This window comes from Camelus bactrianus, chromosome 12, assembly GCF_048773025.1.
Source record: "Camelus bactrianus isolate YW-2024 breed Bactrian camel chromosome 12, ASM4877302v1, whole genome shotgun sequence".
Taxonomy (NCBI): Eukaryota; Metazoa; Chordata; class Mammalia; order Artiodactyla; family Camelidae; genus Camelus; species Camelus bactrianus.
Genome location: NC_133550.1, coordinates 39,528,591 through 39,551,079, shown reverse-complemented (window position 1 = coordinate 39,551,079; position 22,489 = coordinate 39,528,591). Strand labels below are relative to the sequence as shown.

Sequence of the window (22,489 nt, the reverse complement as noted above, 5' to 3'; positions counted from 1 at the left end):
TGCTGCAGACGGCAGCCCCTGGCTGCATTGCCTTTTCACGTGGTCATTCCCTTGTACATTCGCACCCTTGGTGTCTCGATGTGTTTGAACTTCCCCTTCTTATAAGGACACCAGTCAGACTAGAGTAGGGCCCAACCCAATGGCCTCATTTTAATTTAATCACCCCATTAAAGACTCTGTCTTCAAACACAGAGTCACATTCTGAACTACAAAAGATTAGGACTTCAGTATGTGGACTTTAGGGGGACCCAATTCCACCCAAAACCCCATTTATGGGACGATTCGCTTGGAAATACATGGAAGCAGCCAGAGGAAGAGCATCTGGGAAGGGAAAGAGATGGGATCTCTAAACCTGCAGAGAAACTCCACCGCCTGGGGAAATAAAACCCTGATTTCCTTTGTTGAAAACGGCTCATTTTGATTATGTACCCTATTAAACTTCACAGAGAGATAGTTACGCAAAGAATTTCATCAACAGTGATAACCAGAGAGGTAATGGTCCATTAAATGTCTTTAACAGCTCCTGCAAAATATCCAGCCCTTTCTCCTCCCAAGCCGCTTGAAGTCTCAACACGCCATCCCGGTATGTCGGGCCTAGAGATACATGAGCAGAAAGTGAGAGTGCAGGGAGAGAAACAGAAGAGACAGGAGAAAAGGGAAACCAGTGCCTTGAGATGTTAAGGAATGAAGTACAGTAAGAAAAAGAAAACACTATCGAGAGGTAAGGAGGTACCATACTGCAGTGGCGCCTCTGAACAAAATGTTAGGTCAGCACAGACCAAGTGAATTTCTAATGTGAAAAAAGAGGTATCAGGAAGAAAAATAAAAGAAGTAAAAGTTGATATAAGATTCAGCGATTCAGAGGGGAGGGTATAGCTCAAGTGGTAGAGCGCATGCTTAGCACGCTTAGCCTACATGAGGTTCTGGGTTCAATTCCCAGTACCTCTTCCAAAGGTAAATAAAACCCACTGCCCACCTCACTGCCAAAATAAAATAATTAAATAATACAATAATAAATAAATAAAATATTTTTTAAAAAAGATTCAGTGATTCATTTTTAAAACTAGATGTGATCTACTTAAAAGGACCTGGGAGACAAGGAGATCATGGAGGTACCAGTGGAGACAACACCATAGCAACCACTGGTGGGGGGTGGGAGGTGGAGGCAGAGGAAGTTTCACCATTGCTGACTCAACTTGAGGAGTGGGTTCTTCAGGTCAAATAAACAGAACTGAACTTGACGTTAGCAAAGGGCTCTGCAGACTCAGATTCTGGTATTAAACGTCTATACCATGCCTACATAAGTATATTTAAAGAGTTGTGGCCAAAGATGGGATTTTATAATTACATATTGATTTATATTGGATTTCTTGGTCTGCTGCAGAGTTTGGAATCTCTCCAGGAGTACTTCCCTGCCAATTTCTAGGTAGTTTATAGCAATTTCAAAGTACCTCCGAATATATTTTCAACAGATGGGATTATTAAATGCCTAGTGCAAACAATGATCCATAGATGTGTCACCACCCACCAGCAGACAAAGTAGATCTTCCCTCTGCTCCACTCTCATTCCAATAAATATTTACATCCTTCCATTTACTCATTTCAAGGCTGTAGGATATGGAATTTCATTGCTCTTTTAGGTGAATGCAAGAAATTATCAGTGCTTTCTGAATTTTCCAATTATCTTGCTCTCCAAAGAATTCATTTTTAGCATAAAAAATAGACACAGTTCAGGCTCTATAGATATTTTCATTTACAGATCAGTCATAATTCTAAGTATGGTATCAACTATTTTTCCAAGTAGGAACTCTTTTTTTACATATTTATACTTTAAAAGCCTACAACAGTAGAACTTTCCAGAACCTTCAAAAGTGTATGGTCCAACTGTCTTTTTTAGATGAGGAAACTGAGGCACAGATATGTAAAATGCAAAATGACTCACTAAACCAGTGGCAGAGCTGGAGGAAGGGGGCGTAGAAGAGGGAGAGAAGAGACCACAGTTACTGTGGGCACCTGCTGGGTGGCCCAGTCTGCATCTCTGCACTTTCACACGCACACCTCACAGTATCCTTGTCACCATCCTATGACAGTGTAGCTAAGACTGAGCCAGGTTAGGAAACTTGCCCACTGTCACTTGGAGTGACTGATTTAAACCCAAATCTGTCTGATACCACACACCAATCCTTCCCCATCTCCCTACACTTGCAAAGAAAATAAACTGAACCAAGTTATATTAAATACAAAACTGATATTTATAATGGCATTATACAAAATTAGACTCAACAGCGTCTTAAAACCTTGGGTTTACGTCCTACTATTCAATCTCCGGACTGTTACTGGTTTCTATTTTGGCAGCATAATTGACATTTACTTAAGAAAGGATGAATGAATACATATTTAGGTATAAATCAAGTGGAATCTTGGCTGTGTGACTTTAATTAATCAGTGATGAAAAAGCCCATAATCTTTTGAAGCATTATTTGAATTATCTGAAAGAAATGCAATGCAGACACTTTAGCTAGTCTTACCTCATCTAAACAATAAGAAATCTACTGAGTGTATCCTACATACCCATCACCTAATGTTCACGGTGAGAGGCACATAAAGGTACAAGAATCAGCCAGCCACTGATTCAAACGCAAGACTACCTTCCACCAGAAACCAAGCTAAGGAACACAGAATGTAGTAAATGTGAAAGCTTCTTAGAACTTGGTATTTGTTTCATAGGACTTACAGCCTAGTTGGGAAATGTCTGATCAAACTGAGCACTGGTGCTCAATTTCTGTGATCCTGTTAATTAGAAATAGCTTGATTTGGCAGAGAGAATAAATAATTTACATTTATTTAAAACAATCTGTTGAGGGAAGGGTATAGCTCAGTGGTAGAGTGCATGCTTAGCATGCACAAAGTCCTGGGTTCAATCCCCAGCCAATAAACAAACAAACAAACAAACGAATGAATGAATAAAAAACAAAATCAGCCCCCCAAACAAACAAACAAAAACAGTTTGGTAACTACATATCTGCAAGAAAACACCAGAGGACCACTGTGCTAATGAGACCTGATGCTTCACACCTATGAGCACAAAGGTCATCTTAAATCCCCACATGGTAAGTCTGAATCACATGACTGGCTAAGTAAGAGCAGGACCTATTACCTATTTACTGTAATGAAAACGACTCAAAGGACATGTACTATTACTACTGGGAGGAGCCCTGTGGCACAAAATTAGCTTTCAACAGACAGCAAGTAACACTCATGAACAGGCTTGCCGTGTCCTGCTCGCATTTAATGCATGAGGTTAGAGCCTAAGGTTAAAGCTGTTTTTCCTTAAAGTCCTCAATTTTCTTTCAGATCACTTTGAAATCTAAGTCGGCCCTTGGGTCATCCTCAGTAGAATGGGAATTGGGAAGGGAATGAGTGGCTTCTGTTTTTACATCACCACATCCATAATTAGGCAGTGTTTTTAAAAAGAGAAACATCAAAAGTTCCAGGCACCCTATCTGTGTAACCTTGTGCAGTTTTGTAATCCAAAGTTGTATACTGACAAACCCGGTAATTATTCTTTGTAAATCTCAGAGAGCCTTCTCTCAGTTGCCCGAGGTATACTCAGTAAATCAAATCAACTTCCTTCAGTATTTTAAATCCAATTTGCATCCCTGTAGAAACACATACTTCCTGAAGAAAAGAAGCCATGTCTTTGAAAAGGAAGCTGAAGTCTTTAAGGTTGGATTAAGTCTTTTTAAAATGGAAGACACTTTTGGCAGGATTTGAGTACATCCTACACCAATGGAAATTGGAAACCTGTCCCTTATTTTATGGACATTACTATACAAATTATAAAATATACTGTACAAATAGCCACCAACTCCACAGAGTGTATCTGCAGTTTCTGACAGCAAACTTGGTGGTGCGGGGGGAGCAAAAGTAACTTTAAAAAAATTAAAGTATAGTTGATGTATAAAACTATATAAGTTACAGGTGTGCAATATAGTGATTCACAATTTTTAAAGGTTATATTCCATTTATACTTATTATAAAATGTTGGCCACAGTCCTCGTGTCATACAATATATCCTTGTAGCTTATTTAATTTATTTTTTTAATGGAGGTACTGGGGATTGAGCCCAGGACCTCGTATATGCTAAGCATGTGCTCTACCACTGAGCTATACGCACCCCCTCTTGTAGCTTATTTGATACACAGCAGTTTGTACCTCATACTCCCCTACCCCTATGCTGCCCCTTCCCCCTTCCCTCTCCAAAAGTAACTTAATTTTGGATTTGGGGGTTTGTGAAGATATTTTCTATCTTCACAATCCCAAACTCCCCTGTCTAGACCTTCAACTCAGGGCAAACACACTATGCATATTCATTCAAGTCTGGAGTGTGAGGAACCTTATTTCACTGGATCAGGCATATAAAGTCTTGCAGTTTATGAAACAGGACCAAGTGTAATGAAGCCCAAAACAAGGCTGAGAGAACAGCCACAGTCATCCCAGCTCTCCTGCTCTCTCAGTTCACCACCCCCTTGGAAGATCTATTTCCATTTGTTAAAGAGGTACACTTTGTCCAACTACTGTACCCTCTTCCTATTAATAAAATGAATCACCAAATTAGTGGGAGTGCCAAGTGCAATCTTCACTTGGAAATCATTTTGTTTATGAAACAGCCTGGCATTCACAGCAAAACCGGAGCAAACCAGCCAGCTGGTGTCTCCTGAGGGCCCACGCTGTGTCAGGCTTTGGCCAGGCTGCTGGGAGACCGTGGCGGAATGAGACCACCGACAGCACCTGGCTGAACGGAGCAGCGCACGGACCCGAGAGGACAGACACTGATCAAGTAAGTACAGTGTGATGCGGGCTCTGGGGAAGAAACAGGTGCGCAGGGGCCTATGACAGGGAGACCTAACCAGATCCAGGAGTTGGGAAAGGATCCCTGATAAAGAGATATTTAAGGTGAAGCCTAAAGGAAGAACAGCTTTTAAGTGGGTGCAGAAGGGGTGGAGAAAGACACCTGAGGAGAGAGTGGTGTATACTTGAGAAATAGAGACAAATCTAAGGCAGGTGGAAAAAATAAGGGCTAAAGCAGGGGAGAGGGCAAGTACCAGATCATGTAGGGCCTAAGGGGCCAGACGAGGGAACCTGGAATTGAGTGCCAGGGCAATCAGAAACCAAGGATCGGTTCTGAGCAGAGGTGTCCTATGATCGGATAGTTTGTGGTCACTTTAGGTCACTCTGGCCACAGCTGGGGTGGAAGTGGAGAACCTAGTTTCTTTCTTCTGATAAAACTAAAGAAGGGAACATGCATATGTACTACACCCACTCCACCCCTTTTTTAGCTAAAAAATTCCCTAATTATGTAGCGAGGTGCTCTGAGTAGCAGGATGTAGGTACAAAACTACTTTTCAAAACCAGACATTAGTGAGCTTCCTGTGGTCAAGGGAAAATGTTACAGTTCATATCTGGGGTTTGCCCAGATATGATAATAAAGAAAAGCATTCTTTATTCTGGGAAGTAGTGTTCTAATCATGCAAATATTAGTGGGATGCCTACTGTCCTTGGGTAGCTCTCCAGTCCAGTAACCTAATCCAAAAGTAAACACTTCAGATGTTAGTAAGTTTCCCTTTACTAACTTAAAAGACTGTTCCACTGTGAGAAGTGCACATCTTAACAGAAAAATATTTTTTCACTACTCCTCATGGAGTGCTACGTTTCTGTGGAAAATATCACTTAACTGCCCAGTTGTAGCCAGAAGAGTGGAGTAGATATAGTTACCAGTTAGGAGGCTACTGCTCTCTGCTAGGCAAACAGTGATGGAGCCTTGGAGTAGAGCAGTGTTGAGTCCAGCTGAGAGATGCTGGGGGATAGAAACCACGGGACTTGGTGATTCCCCAGATGGGATGTGCTAAAGGAAGGGTTGCTCCGAGGAGGGCTCCTGAGCAACTGGTGGGTGGTGGTGCCATCTACTGAGATATGAGCCCCAGAGGGGCCAGAGGGGCCGTGGAGGAGCATGGGTACATCTGGACGTACTGAGTGGCCACCAAGTGTGTATGGAGGTAAACAGATGGAGAAGTAAGGCTGGAGGTCAGAAGAGAGGTAGGAGCAAGAGAAGTCAGTACGTGAGTTGTTTGGCACATAGATGCTATTTGAAGGCAAGTGTAGTCCAGAAGAGAGAGCAAGATGGCAGGGGAAGGGTCTGGGACAGACCCAGAGAAATGCTGGACTACATCAATAGCCTCCTAGCCAGTCCTCTGCTTTCACCCTTGGCCCCAACAGTCTATTCTCCACACAGAAACCAGGGTGATTATTTTAAACTAAAGTCATTCCTTTGCTTAAGACTCTCCAATGGCCTCTAATTTCACTCAGAGTAAAGCAGAGTCCTTACGGTGCCTGGAAAAAGTCTCAGGATCCACCCTGCCCCTCTCCTAATTGAAGGTTATTTCTCTGACTTCGTCTCCACCTCCACCCCTCTCCTGCTGGGCTCACTCTGCTCAGGCACAAATGGCTTTCTTTCTGTTCCTCAAATGTACCAAGTGTTTCCCCACCTCAGGGCCTTTGCACTTGCTGTTCCCTTTGCCTGAATGGTCTCCTAGATATTCTACATGTATTACTCCCTACTTCCTAAGGTCTCTAATTAAATATCAGCCAATTGGTTAAGACTTTCCTGAGCATCCTATTCTAAATTGCAGCATTCAACCATCCCCCTTTCCCTGCTTTCTAAAACTTATTAACATCTGATATATAACCACTTGACATACAGTTCATTATATATAATATAGTATTATATTTATATGTACTATATATCAATCATCTAGTGTGTTACATATTAATTTTCATAATTTCCCACCCCCACATATAAATCCATAAAGCCAGCCACTTAATTTTGTTCACTGCTGTAGCCCTAGGGTCAAGAAAATTTTCTGGCATGAAATATCCACTTGCTAAATTATTTGTGGAATGAATATGTCTCAACATCTCATGACACCGTGGGAAAGGAGAAGGGACTGAAGGTGTAAGAGGAAAACCAGAAAAGACATTGTCACAAAAACAAGGAAGAGTGTGCAGATAAAAGCAATGCTCATCATTTATTGTTGCTTATCACGGCAGCAGACACCGTGCTCACCACTTCCCACCAACTCTCTCATTCACACCTCCCTACTATCCCATGAGAAGTTAAATAACTTTTCTAAGGACATAATTTGCACTAAATCCTGCTAAGAGAGGAACTGAGTCCTAAAAACCTCCCACTGAATTGATTCACATGGAGACCACTGGGGACCGTAACATGAAGCTGGGCCTGTCCAGACTGGAGAAGAGTGAGAGGTGAGAGGGAGGGAGGAACGAGCGCAGGGAGGCATCCAGGTCTCCCCAGGGTTGGCCTGTGAAGAAGGGGATGGAGAGAGAGCGAGGGCTGCAGTTAAAGAGAAGGGGGGCTTTATTTTTTCTTTTCTTTTTAATTGAAATATAGTTGATATACAATATTATGTAGGTTACAGGTGTACAATATGGTGATTCACAATTTTTAAAGGTTATACTCCATTTATAGTTATTATTAAATGCTGGCTGTATTCTCTGTGTTGTACAATATATCCTTGTAGCTCATTTTATACCTAATAGTTTGTACCTCTTATTCCTCTACTCCTGTATTGCCCTACCAGCCCTGCCACTGGGAACCACTAGTTTGTCCTCTGTATCTCTGAGCCTGTATCTTTTTTGTTATACTCACTAGTTTGATGTATCTTTTAGATTCCACATATGATATCATAAAGTATTTGTCTTTCTCTGTCTGACTTATTTCACTGACCATAATACCCTCCACGTCCATCCATATTGCTGCAAATGACAAAATTCCATGCTTTTAATGGCTAAGTGGTATGTGTGTAGATATATATATATATCTCACATCTTCTTTCCATTCATCTGTTGATAGACACCTAGGTTGCTTCCGTATCTTGGCAATTGTAAACAATATTGCTATGAACACTGGGGAACACGTATCTTTTCAAGTTAGTGTTTTTGTTTTTTTCAGATATATACCCAGGAGTGGAACTGCTGGGTCATAAGGTAGTACTATTTTTAGTTTTTTTTGAGAAACCTCCATATTGTTTTCCACAGTGGCTGCACCAATTTATATTCAAAGTAGGTTTTATTTTAGGTAACAACAAAATAATCTGAATTTCTAAAACCCAACCCCTTTCTGAGTTTTTGTTAGCATCTCTATATGAGCAATCAGCAAAGATGAGGTATTTGTTTTCCCTGTTTCCTGCTCCAAAGAAATTCAGATTTTGCTTATATTTGATTTTAAAAAATCCTTGGCTATGCATAAAAATTGTTTCCCACGTCCTACAGGATGGAGAGATCTATGGGGGGGGGCGGGGAATGTATAATTGGGTCAACATAACAAAGAAACAAAAAGATGACCTACTCCAGTTCTCCAGGGAAGCTGAAAAATCAGGGCTTTAGAAAAATTAATCAAACCATACTATTCTGTGACAGTGTGGAAGAGAGGCCCACACACTGTACCTGGAGGCAGAAAATCTAGCTGGCTGGTCCCTCTGGACTAGCTACTGTTGAACGTTGTCACCTGTGCCATCTGCCCAACTTCAGTGTCAGGATAATATTTATTACGCCTCTCGATTCTGGAAAGAATCAGATGAGGTGGAGCTAGTAAAAGTACTTTCTACAAACGCAAGGTAATCCTGGTATTTCTTGTGACTGAAGGTAAGTAAGCATTAAAAGATATGTATTGTAACGTATGCAGCCTGGAAGCAACCTGTTTGGATATGTGTCCACAACTTTCACCAGTTGATTCAAGGGAACAAGAAAAATTCAGCAATTGCTTAACAATTCCACATGTTGCATCTTGAGAAACACCTGCATGTTTACACTTCATTCCTACAATCGGTGCTGTTGAGGCCGCCTGACTGTGAATCAGGTTGTCAGGCCCAAGCCTGCAGCACTGTCTGTCCTCTGAAAATGCTGACTGTCACATACTATCAGTTTGCTCTGGATCTGACAATGTGACAATTCTGTACCCAAATTCCAGCTAATAGTAAATGCTTGTGCAAAGAAAAACCAGAACAGTCAGTTTAATTATAGACCAGACAAGCTTCAAGACTCTCCCTTAAATACTTCTGAATTGAAGCCTTACTTAGGGCAAGGTCACACACGACTCCAGCCCTGCCCCAGTTCCCCAGCTGTGTCCATTTCTCATGGAGACGTGGATATGGCCATCTCCAATTAGAGGGACAAAGAACAGACCCCTTAGGGTTTTACTTTTAATTTTTAAATATTTAAGATGTCAAGTCCTGGTCTTTAGTGATCACTGTACAATGCAAATACTGAAAATGCTGAGCGGGGGCAGAGGTGGTGGATTAAGTGTTACAGAGACCAAATGCATCAGGCGTTTCACTTATGTAATGTTCTGGGCTCCAAGAACCTCTGAGTAGGAGTGAATCAATCCCACATCCAAGCAGATAACAGCTAAATCACCCTCTCTACACAATTCTTCCCAACATCCCCCTGTATCTCTGCAAAACGAGATTGGTTCTCCTTCTCCCTGCTCCCCAGGGCCTGGGGTCCCAGGCTTCCCAGTGACAGCAACTCCCAAATGGCACTGTCTTCTGGGCTGTGGTGGCTGTGACAAGGAATGGCCAGGGTGGGGCAGAGGTGAGAATACAGTTTCGGCGATGCACTCATAATTTACAAAAGAGTTGCCTCCTAAGGCTGCAAGGGTATTCTCCTTGCCTCCAAGGCAGCCTTAGCTAGGATAATGAGTATTATAAATGGTGACAGGATTTGAGGGGGCGGGGAGGGGCAGAGCCGGGGAAGAGGAGGAGGAGGAAGAGGAAGAGGGAGAAGGTATTGCAATTCTTTACTGGGTGTTTGGCATCAAGACCGAAATTGGATTATGAAATAAATATGACTGAAACTGAGTTCCCCCGAAACCGGGTTCCCTTATCAAGGTTATGATTAATCTCTCTATCCAAAACTTTATTCCCTTTCTTGTCCCCTCTGACCTCACTTCTCTGCTAACTGAACACTAACCAACCAGAGTCAGATGACTGAAACTGCTGTTGTCGATAACATGGTTAAGGTGCTAAAACTGCTCTTCTAGATATCATCATCAACCTACGAATTCCAGGGCAAGATGAGCTCACAGACCCCCAAGCCATGCATCACTGGGCCAGAGAACTGTAAACCAGAGACATCCTGACTCCCAAAACTACCATTAAGAAATGTCACAAGATACGATTAACCCCAAGTTCTTTGTTTGGCCCCTTAAGAAACCCCTACCTCAAAGACCGAATTGGAGTGGATCTGAGGCTCATCTCCCACTCCCTGGCTTGGCGCCCTGTAGTAAACCCTGACTTTGCTGCAAACTCTCGCCGTCAGAGTTTGGCTTTCTGTACAGTGGGCACACGAGCCCTTTGCTCCATTACAGGACATCACCATTTGAGACCTTCCACATACAACCTCTGACCAGCTCTCCCTCCTCCCTTTCTACAGCCGCCCCGACTCTGTACCTGAGCCATCCTGCTCTGCTCACCCTTCCCGACACACGCCCTGCTTGTCCCATCGCTGAGCTCTGCCTCTCCGCTGGATGGGCTAACCCTCCTCTCTCACAGAAACTCCTCTCCTCAGGGCCCAGAGCAAATGATCCTCCTCAAAGGAGTCTTTCTCAATGACTAGAAGCAATATCTCTTTCTTCTTGCCCTAAATAATATTCTGTCTCATGTAGTTTCTCATGTAACAGTGAGAAAAGCTGGTAATAAAATTACTCACTGGGCACCTACTACACTACAAGAATCTTGTGAAGACTTTTATACATTTTATTCCATTTAATCTCACAATATCCTCCATGAGGACACATTATTATTAGTACTGTTCCTTCTGTAAATGAGAAAACTGAGGTGGAGAAAGGTTAGGGACCTTCACAGGGCAGTGGGGGCACTGGACTTGGATCAGCTTGACTCCAGAGCTCGCGCCCTCTCCTCCATGTTGCCTCAGATTGTAATGATTTGTGCACGTGTCCCATCTGCCCTGGGAATTTCTGAGGTCGAAAGTCTTTGGATACCCCATTTTATTACCTCAGGGCCTGGCTCAAAGTGGGTGCCTGAATTTCAGCAAAAGTAATTTGGGGTGGTTTTGCACACTTCTAGACAGATCTTTTTTTCCCCAGGTGTGTAATCCCTCTCTACACCATCCACCAATAAGGCTTCAGGGCAAGTCGTGAGCAGCAGTTATAACAGGCCGTCCGAAGTCAAGAGTCCCAGACCCAGGGAGGCAAGAGAAATCTGACCCTTGAAACTTTCTAGAAGCATTAAAGGGGCTCACAGGATATGGACACCAATGTTTATTAATTTTGGTGACCAGGTTTCTGAGACACAAGAGAATGGCCTCCGTGCATGTCAGATAGATCTCTTAGGATGGCGAGTTCTGATGGGGTCTTTCTTTTCAGGTGAGTTTATTATAAATTTATGTGTGTTGTAGTCAAGGTTTCTTCAGATTCTACTTTTTTTAGCCTCGAGGAGAATATATTCTTTATTTTATTTTATTTATTTATTTTTAACATCTTTAATATGGTATGATTCCCATACAGTAAACTACACATATTCCAGATGTACAACTTGATGAATTTTGGTGTATGTATACACCAATAAAACCACCGGCACAATCAAGATAGCTAACATTTCCATCACTCCCCAAGAGGTGCAAATCTCGAACTCTCAATTTATCCCTTCCCACTCCCTTTACCCCTTGGTAACCATACATTTGTTCTCTGTGTCTGTGAGTCTATGAGAATAATAAATTCTTGCTGAGAATAAGGCAGTATGGCTCACAGGTTAAGAGCAAAGAGGCTTTAATGTTAAATGGACTTGGTCTTAAAGTCCGATTGGGGAGGAAAAAGTTTTTTATCGACCCACTTAGGGTCCCTGGCTGGGCCTGAAAATTAAACTGACAAAGAGAGAGTAACAGGAGAAAGACATACATGTATAATTCATATAAGTTTTATGTGACACAGGAACTTTCAGATGGAAATGAAGACCCCATGAAGTAGTTAAATCTGAGGACTTCTACAGGAGGTTTGAGGAGGACGTCACGTGGTGCAGGAATGTGCTATGGTAAGGAGTAGGAGGTCATGCAATAAAGTGGAGGAAACAGCAGATTCCTGTTTGTTCAGATTCTTCTTGGAGGTCCCTTTGTCTTTGGAGATGAGGATGCTCCTTTCTTCTGGGTGCAGGGAAGACACCTCTCACTTGAGGGTGTTATGACCTGTGTCAGGGGAGCAGGGAGAGGAAAGGTCAGAGTGACCTCCCTGTTTGTGCTGTTCTCTCAAATTCCTTTAGCTTAAAATTTCAATATGCCTAGTGCCATATTTTGGGGAGCGTGTCCTGGACCCCATCAGTCCCAACTCTGCCCCACCTTTGTGATGCGGGACAAGTTACTTAACATTTGTGCCTCAGTCTCCTTGTCTAATAATGGAGGTATCATCCACACCTGTTCATCCGTAAGGCGACTGGAGGACAGACTGGGATAATGCATTAAATAAAGTGCCCAACACTATGCCTTCAGGAAACACTGGCACTTATTATTCAGTGATGACTATTATTAATTGCTGCTGTTGGAAGTCATGGTTTATAGCTCACAGCAACACTTTTTGCATCTGAAAAATTCCTCACTGAAGTTTATTGATTAGTGCTATTTCTTTCTGTCTAGCGTTAGCAGTGAATACAGACACCCACACGTCTGAACATAAAAATGAGGAGAGAGAAACTGAAGCAGAATCATCCAACAATTAAAGATGCTTGAAATCTAAGACTGTAAGCCTCCCCCTTTTCCTATCAAAGGGAAGATATCGCCTACGGATATTGTCTTTGGTTCAACTTAAGAGCCCTGTGGTCCTCCTTCTAAGCGCTTAGCCACTTTCCCCCAGCCACTTACAATGATGATTCTCAACCTTTAGAGGCCATCAGAATCACTGAGGATGTTTCACAAATGCAGATTCCTGGGCCCACCACAAGGGATGGCAAAGAGCATCCCAGGTGATTCCACTGCTAGTCATGCTGGGAACCACCCTCTGAAAAATGTGGGCAGTAATTGACACCAGAGAAATACTTAGCCCATGTTAAGTTTATTTCCCGCATCAGAAAAAGATGGAAAAACATATTTTAATTTTCTAACTTGATATTTGCATTTCAAAAAGCGATGGTTTCTTTTAAGCCTAATCCTTGGATTCTACAATGAGTGTGTCTATTAGTTATGACTTATTCTGGTGAGTAGTTTTTAAGTTTCCCTTAACTTCTTGGTCCTGATGAAACACTGAAGTTACTCTACTGTTCCTTCCCAAAGCTACAGACTGGTATATTATTTTCTTTAAGACAGGCCAAGATCCTAACATGGTTCTCCTGATTCTGGGACAAGGAAGCCTGAGTCTTATTATTCCTGACAAACTCTGAAGCTTCCTTGCAGGGTGATGTTGGTGATTATGGAAAACATGATGCAGAAATGCCTGCAGTCTCTGAAGCAGAGGACTCACAAACCTTTCTAAAATTCAGTAACATCTCATATGATATATATCCTTTGCACAAATATTTTATATATGTATAACCAATTCTCAAAGGTCTAGAACAGAGGATGTTAGGAGAGAATGCAGTTGCAAATACTGGATCTGTTCCAGGACTAGCCAGTCAGAGCATTCCTTTGCCTTGATTCCAGTGACGCGGGGCAGCAGAGCACTTAAGACCCAAAAGACCAGGAACTCTAGGGGCAGACTGCCAGAGTTTCAAATCCAGCTCCCATACTCACCACTGTGTGTTCCTGGGCATGTTATCTGACTTTCTGTGTCTTGATTTCTTCATCTATCAAACAAGATGTTGTAAGAATAAAGTTGGTTCATAGTAAGTATTATTATTGGATGTCACTATTATTGGATGAGCATGTGACCCACACCGAGCCAATGACACTCAGTGTCAGGACTTTTGCTGGAGATACTTCTGCTGGAGTTGCTAAATCGGTAAAATTAAAATTGGTGGAGAAAGTCTTCCTGAGACTGAGTGTCACAGTGTGGCAGAGGCGAGAGGGCTGAAAGACAGAGAGGGCAGCTGGGGTTTCATGTTGTTGTTTGAGACCAGAAACCTAGTCATGCCTGGACATCTAGTGTGGGTGGGACTTTTCAATGACATCGGCTATTAACTCTTTTTTTTTTTTTTTGCTTGAGTCAGTTTGCGTTGGTTCCTATTACCTGCAAACAAAAGAATTCTGACCTAGCTTTACTGAGACATAATTCACATACTATTCAATTCACATATTAAAAGTATACAATCTGAAGGTTTTTAGTACATTCACAGAGTTTTGCAGCCACCACTATGATGGAGGAGTTTTAATCCAAAACTCGTCAGAAATGGTTCAGCAGGCATGGGGCGTGGATGGGGGTGGGGATGGGCATGTGCAAATCTGCTTCCAAAGTCACCACAATTTTGAAACTATTTTTGAAGTTGGAATCATCGTCTTTTTGATTTGGAAGTGGCTTACAGTTCAGTGCAGTATAATGGAAAAGGAAGTGAACAGGGAATCTGAATCCCTAGTTTCTTCTGAGGCAAATTATAAAATCCCTCTGAGACCATCATACTCTACCTAAATCTACAGTTTTGGTCAAATCCTGTCATTTTTTTCACGGTAAAACTGAGGACCAGAGAGGTTAAGTCAACTGCCCAAGTTGACGGAGGTACTTACTGTTAGTCATATTCAAGAATACATTTCAGTTTTCTGGACTGTTAGTTTCAAGCAGTTCTTACTTTTTCTGCAGGATTTTATACTCAAAAGATCCAGGTCAATCTCTTGAAATGCTTGGAAGTTAAAAGAGTCTTTGAAATACTAATCAAATATTCCTTCATCCCAGAAATACACTGTGATTAAGGGTATTCCCCATACTTATGTTCAATTCCAGTGTGTCTCTTTAGATAAGAGTGTTCTACCTACAACCTAGAGAAAAATTAATATACCTTCCTTAAAGCAGCATATGATAGGGAATTGCAAAAGTATTCTATGGTGCTTGGTATGATAGGCAGATAACAGGCTGGTAAGTTTCTACACATATTTGTGCAATAATCTTGGTTTGTAGGACCAGGAGGTTTATTACAAAGAAGTCCTCCTGGGGATGAGGATGGATGATGGTTAAGGGAATAAGTGCACTCTTTATCTAACAAAAACAAAGAGATTTGATAACAAAACTGAAAATTGAGAATAATTTCACTTCTAACAGCCCTTGGGGCTTTAGATGACTTATCAAAGACATAAAGAACACTTCAGCTGTTATTAATTACAGATCTATGTTTCTGGGCACAAAAGAACTCTCTATCCAGGCTTTGGAAATTTTTAGAAACATACTTCCTGGAAAAACCTGAGAGGTTTGGATCTGGCCAGCAAAATGCAATACAGTCTAGGGCAGGATGCAGTATACTTAGCCATATTCAAGGACAGAAAGGCATTTGTTTTATCTGGGATATCCTGTGAAAACACATTAAGATCACCCAGGGAAATAGCAGCAGCAGGGATATTATTTGTGGTCATCGTTGTTTTTAATGCATGTTTTTTCCTTTGTGAATCTAGCAAAATAAGTTGAACCTTGTAAATGAGTACTGGATGTTTTATTTAAACTACAAGCCAGAAGTGGTAGAATTCTTAAACTGAGTTCAGTGGTGAGATCCTTGGATGGGCTTCAAGAGGAAAAGAGTGGAAAAGAGGAGAAAAACTGCCCATAATTCCCCCACCCTGATACAACTACTTTGGGGACTTTGATGCATTTTCATTTACTTTTCTTTTAAGTACTCACTGTATAGATGTACAATTGAGATGAGAAGAAACTCTGAGATGTCCTGGCAAGACCTGCCTCTACTGAACTCTCCTCCCTCCCAACACACATATTCTCAGCCTTCAAAACCAACAAGACCCACCCCATCACTTGCGCTAAGGTCGGTCACTACAAGCCCAGGATCTCCAGGTATGCAGGCAAATGAACATCATCACCAGGATGCTACCCCCACACAATTCTGATGGCCCAACACCCCAAACCCCTCCACTCTGTCCTCGAGACCGATGGTCCTTCATCAACAAATTCCTCTCTCCTCAAACTCTGAACATTTTTTTTTCACTTTCTCATTCTAATTGAAACCTGGGTCTTCCCTGCAGTCACTGCTCCCTCTCCCACCTCCATTGTGCTACGGCCCCTAGTCGACTCCAGAGTTGGCCTCCTTGCTGCTCTGTGTCAATGATCTTCCTTTCACTCTATACTCACCACCTTTAAAGAGCTGTCATAGACTAGACCACGGACTGGTCTTCCTTGCTGCAGTGATCAAGAGAAACCCACCCTCCACCCCCATCACTCTCCTCTCATTCCTTAAAGATGTTAGCTCCTGACTCACTGTTACCTTTGCCAACATTACTTATGTTATAAAATACTTGGTGATTTCAAAATTCACAGGGGAGCCTCCCAATACCCCTGCCCTGGGGTTCCTTGAGCACATTTCCATCAAATGTCTTGTTCTCCACCCTACCTCAGCTTCCCCCACAGTCACACTCTAGACCATGTCATTGCCAGAAACTGCACTGTCTCCCTCATCCATTTCAAGCATCCCAAACACCACTTCCTTGATTTCCAGCTCACTCCCGTTAGTACCCTTCCAATCCAAGGACACCTATGATGCACTGATCCCACCACTTTTTCACTACTGTTAATATCCCCCGCACCTCCACTTAACTTAAGCAGCTTATCATCATTTACTCACTTATACTTCCAACTCCCGTGCCTCTCCTTCCCTCTATTCACCTAGCAAAACACCCACCTTGGTTAACTCTGATTCTCCCCTTACTCTGTGCCTGCACCAGAGCAGCTCAACAAGGCTGGAGAAAAACATACCTAAGTGGCTGGGTTCATTTTAGATCCATAACCGGAAACCAGGTGGGCCACCTGGTAATCTGACATTCCCTTTGTTCTCCCTCTCTCCTAGAGGGTTAACTCATACCTCTCTGAAACAATCGCAGCAACCAGAAGAGAACTTCCACAAATGCCCACCACCACATTGACCTACACCTGTCTCTGTGCCCCTACACACACCCCGCCTCCACTCCTGTCACCCTATATGAGCTGTCTGTGGTCCTGAGGGCAGCCCCTCCCCTCCACTCAACATCCCAACCCCCTTTCCCTATTCAAGGGCATCTTGGCAGCAACTGTCTCTCTTTCCTGCATCACTGTATTTTCTCTTTCCACGGATCATTTCCAACAGCATACAAACATGCTGTTATTCCCCTCAGGCTTAAAAATCTGTCTCTTGACCTCATTAACCCCTGTTAAAACTAAGTCAAATCTTGTCCCTCCAGCTCAAAAGTCCTTAAATGGCTCCCATCTCACTCAGAAAGACCAAAACCCAACAGAGACCTCCCTAGCCAGATCTCACTTACTCCTTCCCCCTCCATGCCTCAGCCAGACAGGTGTCTTCATCCTTCCTAGCACACACTCTGGCGTGCTTCCTCTGGGCCTTTGTACTTGCTGCTCCCTCTACTGTGTGCTCTCCCTTAGGATATCTGAATATGCATTCTCTCACTTCTCACCTTTAGGCAAGTATGTCATCTTCTCAGTGAGGCTTTCCTTGGCCTCCTTGTGTGAAATTACTCTGCAGCCACACCTCCGATACTCCCTCTCTCTTCCCTGCTTTATTTTCCTTCTTGGCACTTAACACTTTCCAACACATGATGTACTTACCCGTTAGGTTTATTGACTGCTCCCCCTAGTCTGTATTCACAGAGCTGAAACATGAGCTCCATAAGAACAAGAATTTTTTTGGTCTACTTTATGCCCGAAGTAGTGCTTGGCGCGTGGCAGGTGCTCAGTAACTATCAGCTGAATGAATGAATGGTTAAAATGAAAGACACAGACATAATGTCTAACCGTTTTAAAGTTTTCACAATCATGCTTATTTAGGATTCTTCTGTAGCCTCTACATTAAGAGTTCTCTGAATCAAACATGAGGGCCTTCATTTTATCATGTTCTACCATATACATGTCTTTGTCTTTCAAATACAAGTTGATTTCAGAATGAGAAAAGTGAAAATCCTGGAGTGCCAGCAGTAATTCACTGAGTCTCTTTCCCTGCTTTCATTCTGGTTTATACTGAGTTTGGTTTGGAGGGAGGAGGCCTTGGTGTCAGGCTTGGGAAGGGAGTAGAGAAGATCTTGAGAGGACTTCAGAAAGAATATTTGGCAACAGAAAGGAATGAAACCCATTCAGAGGATAAGGGGGGGAAAGGAGGCACTGGAAAGAAGAGAAGGTGGAATTAGTCATACCACCTGAAAATACGGTCTCTGCGTCAGAAGGTCACAGTGGCCCAAAGCAGCTTCCAAGGATCAAAGGGAAAGTGGCATTTCCCAACAGAAATAAAGATTTCAGGTGTGATTAAAAGTAAAAATAAAAACAAAACCGCAACAGGATAGAGGTTCCAAAACAATAAGGAGACAAATCTGCATTTGAAAAGACCTAGATTTGAGGCTGGGTCCCCGCCTTTCCAGCGCTGGGATGTAGTTCTGGAAGCAAAGTCCCGGTACGGCGGGCAGTGGGCGGGGCCAGGCGCTGGCTCCTCCCCCAACCCCCGCATCGCACCGCGGCCCCGGAGCATGGGTGGAAGGTGAATAGCGCTTTCATGAACAAACGCACAACTCAAGAGAAGAAACCGCCGAACTCGAGCTGCCTGTACCTTCGCCTCTACCAGACGTCACAGAATCTGCTTTTTTTCTTCCTGCACCCTCACACCCTCCGTTTAACCCACTCCCGAAATCAGCTTCCCACTCCACAACGGAACCGGCGTCTGGCAAGTCAGTCTCTCAGCTGCCAACTATTAATTTCCATTTAGAAACAAAGCGTTTTAGCAGAGACCCAGGGACCCAGGAGGCACTCACTGTGCAGACTCTGGCCTCCATTTACTACTCCAGGCTGACAGATTTTCCAGCAGGTTCTTGTTTTTCTTCTTTGGAGGAAAGCTTGTTTCCATAGAAGGATTTCCGCCCTTTGTGTTCATTCTTCGTTCATAGTTTTTGTGTTTACTTTTGCTTTTTATCCCTGCATAATCCTTGCTCTTTCAAGCATCTGAGGAGACTCTGGATTGGAATCGCCTACCCTTTCCTGAAAATATCTCTGGTTCCCGCCATTAGGGGTTGACATATTTCCCTAGTGTTTCTTTCACAACTTTGCAATGTGAAAGGATGCTGATAAATCACGCGGACGAGCCTCAAGATTACCTGGTGTTTTATTTATGGGATATTTTCCAAGTCTTTAGCCAAGGCTCTGCAACAATAAGTTCGTTTCAATGGCGTTCTTGGAAAGAGGGTTCCAGGTCAGTATGGGCTATGTAACCACTGGCCTATTTAGAGGTCCAGCAAGGTTGAGGAGGGGGAGGGCCTCTTTGCTTGAAAGGCTGGGAAGCCCAATGCTCAGACATCAGCTGTGCCCACTTAAGCAAGGCGCTGTTCTGTAGGACTAGCTCAGAAGCAGTAGGGGCAAGGGGCTGGAAAACTGCTTGGTAAACACTGGAGCAACAACAAAAAAAAAGTGGCATCATGAAGAACACCCCCAGCAGAATATAACCTCCATGAATGAAGGCAGAAGCCTCTTCATGACTGGTTCGCAGTGTGTCCAGCACCTAGCTGTGTGTGCAAGTTATTATTGGTGTTTAGTAAATATCTGTGGAATGCATGAATGAATGAGGTAAAAGGACAAGGTACCACAAGAATTCTCTTGAATAAAAAGGGGAGTTTGGGAAGGAGTTAAATCTGCTGTTGTCATTTAAGCTTTACTAAAAAATGTCTGTTATTCTACAGAAACCCCAGGCTGGCCTGGCGTGGAGAATGAAATTTAAGTCACCAAAGCGTTTTATGCCATCTATGACAAACCAAAAAAGGGGGCTTCAACCAAAAACTATGCGGACTAGTGTGGACCAAATATGGCGCTAAGGCAGGAGATGAAAAACTAAGATAAGGACTACTGTACACAGAGCTATACCTATGTGGCTTACTACGCATGTGTATATAGAAATATACAGTTACTATTTATCAGCACTTGCCTCATCAGACACTATTTTATTCTTCTAGTACCGCTGAGATGTGGTAGCATTATTGTTTTCATTTTACAGATGCAGAAATTGAGGCCAAGAAATTTTTTTAAAAGGCTGAATATAAGGCATCCCTGAAAATAAGGTAATTCTTCCTTTTCCCAATGGAAAAAAAAAACTCCCCTCTTCCAAAGATTCTCAGCTAACTTGAATAAAAAAGCTTTTAGAAATAACAGTACCAAGTCTCACTGTTCAAAATAAGGAACCTACCAGAGTCATTGACTTCATCCTTCCTTTGGCCAGAAGAAGAAAAGACAGAAATAGAATGTTGAGCATCTTGAAAAAGCAATCAAAACTTTATATAATCTTGGGGAGTTACAGTTACCAATTTGAATAATGTTACCCCATGAAAATTAATTGGCAAGTAATGTTATTTCCATTGGAGATAATATTAAATTTTAGAAAGTCTGGATGTCTCCAAGTGGGTTTCTTAGAGACAACTCTAAAAAGTTATTTAATGGTTACTAAAAACAGAGTAGGATTTTATTATGGGAAGGTTTCAGCTTTCCCTTGCTCTTCTACTGCTTTACTGTTTTAGCTCTCAGTACTTAACAGCCTCTCTTCAAGACCTAGGGGTTTGGTTTTGTTTTGTTTTGGTGGGGGAAGATAATTAGGTTTACTTATTTATTTAATGGAGGTACTGGGGATCGAACCCAGGATCTCATACATGCTACGCATAGCACTCTACCACTGAGTTACCACTACACCCCTCTCCCTCAGGCCTAGAGGTTTTCTTAACCAGCAAGTGCTAAAAAGGAAAACTGCTGAGTTGAGCCACAGACAAGATTTCATTTGCTGAGTCTGGGTCAGAAACATTGACAGCAAATTTAAGACTAAACCAAAGAATATGAGAATAAATAGATCTTAGGAAGGAACATAAGACCTATATTTTCCTTCCAGGGAAGTGAATAATGTGTACTCTATATCTATTAACATTTCTTAATGTGATTCAATACACATATTTCAAATATCTTCATCACTAGAGCGATTTTTTAGTCAACTAACACAGTTTCCTGGAGTCTTTATGTCTATCTTGTTTTCCCAGTAGAAACACACCTGGATACAAACATAGCCCCTCTCCCCACCATGTTGTTCAAATAGCTGTGTATTGTTATATAACATATTTACCAGTTCTCAGAAGTGAACACTGGATTGTTTCCAAATGCTCAATATTACAAAGAGCGTTGACATGAACATCCTTATGGATAAACCCATACATATGATCTTAATGATGTTTATAGAACTTGCTAGGTCATAAAACCAAGCAGGACTCTGTGGGGAGATCCTTTCCCCACAACGGTCCCCAGCTTCTTGCTCATAAAAAACCTTTAGCCTCCTAGACCTTCCCCAAGTTCCAAAGAGCAAATTTAATCAGAAAAGTTTAAAAATGCAGGAATAAGCCAAAGAAAGTTAAACAGGACAAAATTATAATAGTTTAACCATAAAACAGAGTCAAGGATCTTTAGTTCCTCCTGAGGGCCCATAGATAATATTGTGAGCCATATCCTTGAGTTGTTTTATAGAAAACTAAAACTCCCACCAGGTGGGAGAAGTTCACTGCATGCTGACCACTAACTAGCACATAGACCCAGACTGGTTAAAATCGGGTTAATGACTGAGATTTCCAAAACATCACCTTGTTACCTCACTATCAACCAATCAAAGAACTGAATACAAGTTGATCACACACCCTGTGATCCTCTCCCTCACACTGTCTTTAAAAACTCTTCCCTGAAAGCCACTGGAGAGTTTGGGTCTTTTGAGCATGAACTGCCCATCCTCCTTGCTTGGCACCCTACGGTAAACACTGAACTTCCCTTCACCACCACCCAGTGTCAGTAGATTGGCTTTGCTGCAAGTCAGGCCAGCGGATCCTAGTGTGGTTTGGAGACAGTCAAAGGTGTGCTTATTCCTCATGTTTTTAAGCCGCATTGGCAAACTCTCCAGAAAGATTATATCTATTTCTACTCCATAGTAAGGTAAAAGTTTCATTGTGTTTTCCTGATATTATTATGGCTACATTTGCCAGAGTTTGGCTGTAAAACTCAATACAGCTGTTTAAGAAAAGTTTTTAATTGAAGTATAATGTACAATAAGTAAAGCGGGTAAAGTACACAACCTAAAGTATAGTCCGAAGAATGTTTATACAGGTACCCCTGCAGCACCATCCATGTCAAAATATAGAAAATTCCCAGCATAGCAGGTTTCATTAAGACTCTTCCAGATAATACCTCCGGGCCCCCACCCTGGCACAAGGAGTAATTTTTTTTTTTTTCTTTTTTTACTTTCATCACCACCAATTAATCTTACCTGTCTCTGAACTTCATACA

The 22,489-nt window shown here is 42.3% G+C and overlaps 1 protein-coding gene and 1 long non-coding RNA gene across 4 annotated transcripts in view; one reads left to right on the top strand and one right to left on the bottom strand.

Annotated features, from left to right (window-relative positions):
- TMCC3 (transmembrane and coiled-coil domain family 3) overlaps positions 1 to 22,489 on the bottom strand; it is a 235,178-nt gene that overhangs the window by 81,613 nt on the left and 131,076 nt on the right. The gene's annotated exons all lie outside the window — the stretch shown is intronic.
- LOC123618994 (uncharacterized) lies at positions 4,573 to 14,004 on the top strand. The gene is made up of 3 exons (XR_006727500.2): positions 4,573 to 4,840; positions 12,026 to 12,125; positions 12,721 to 14,004. It is a non-coding gene; the product is annotated as an uncharacterized LOC123618994 (long non-coding RNA).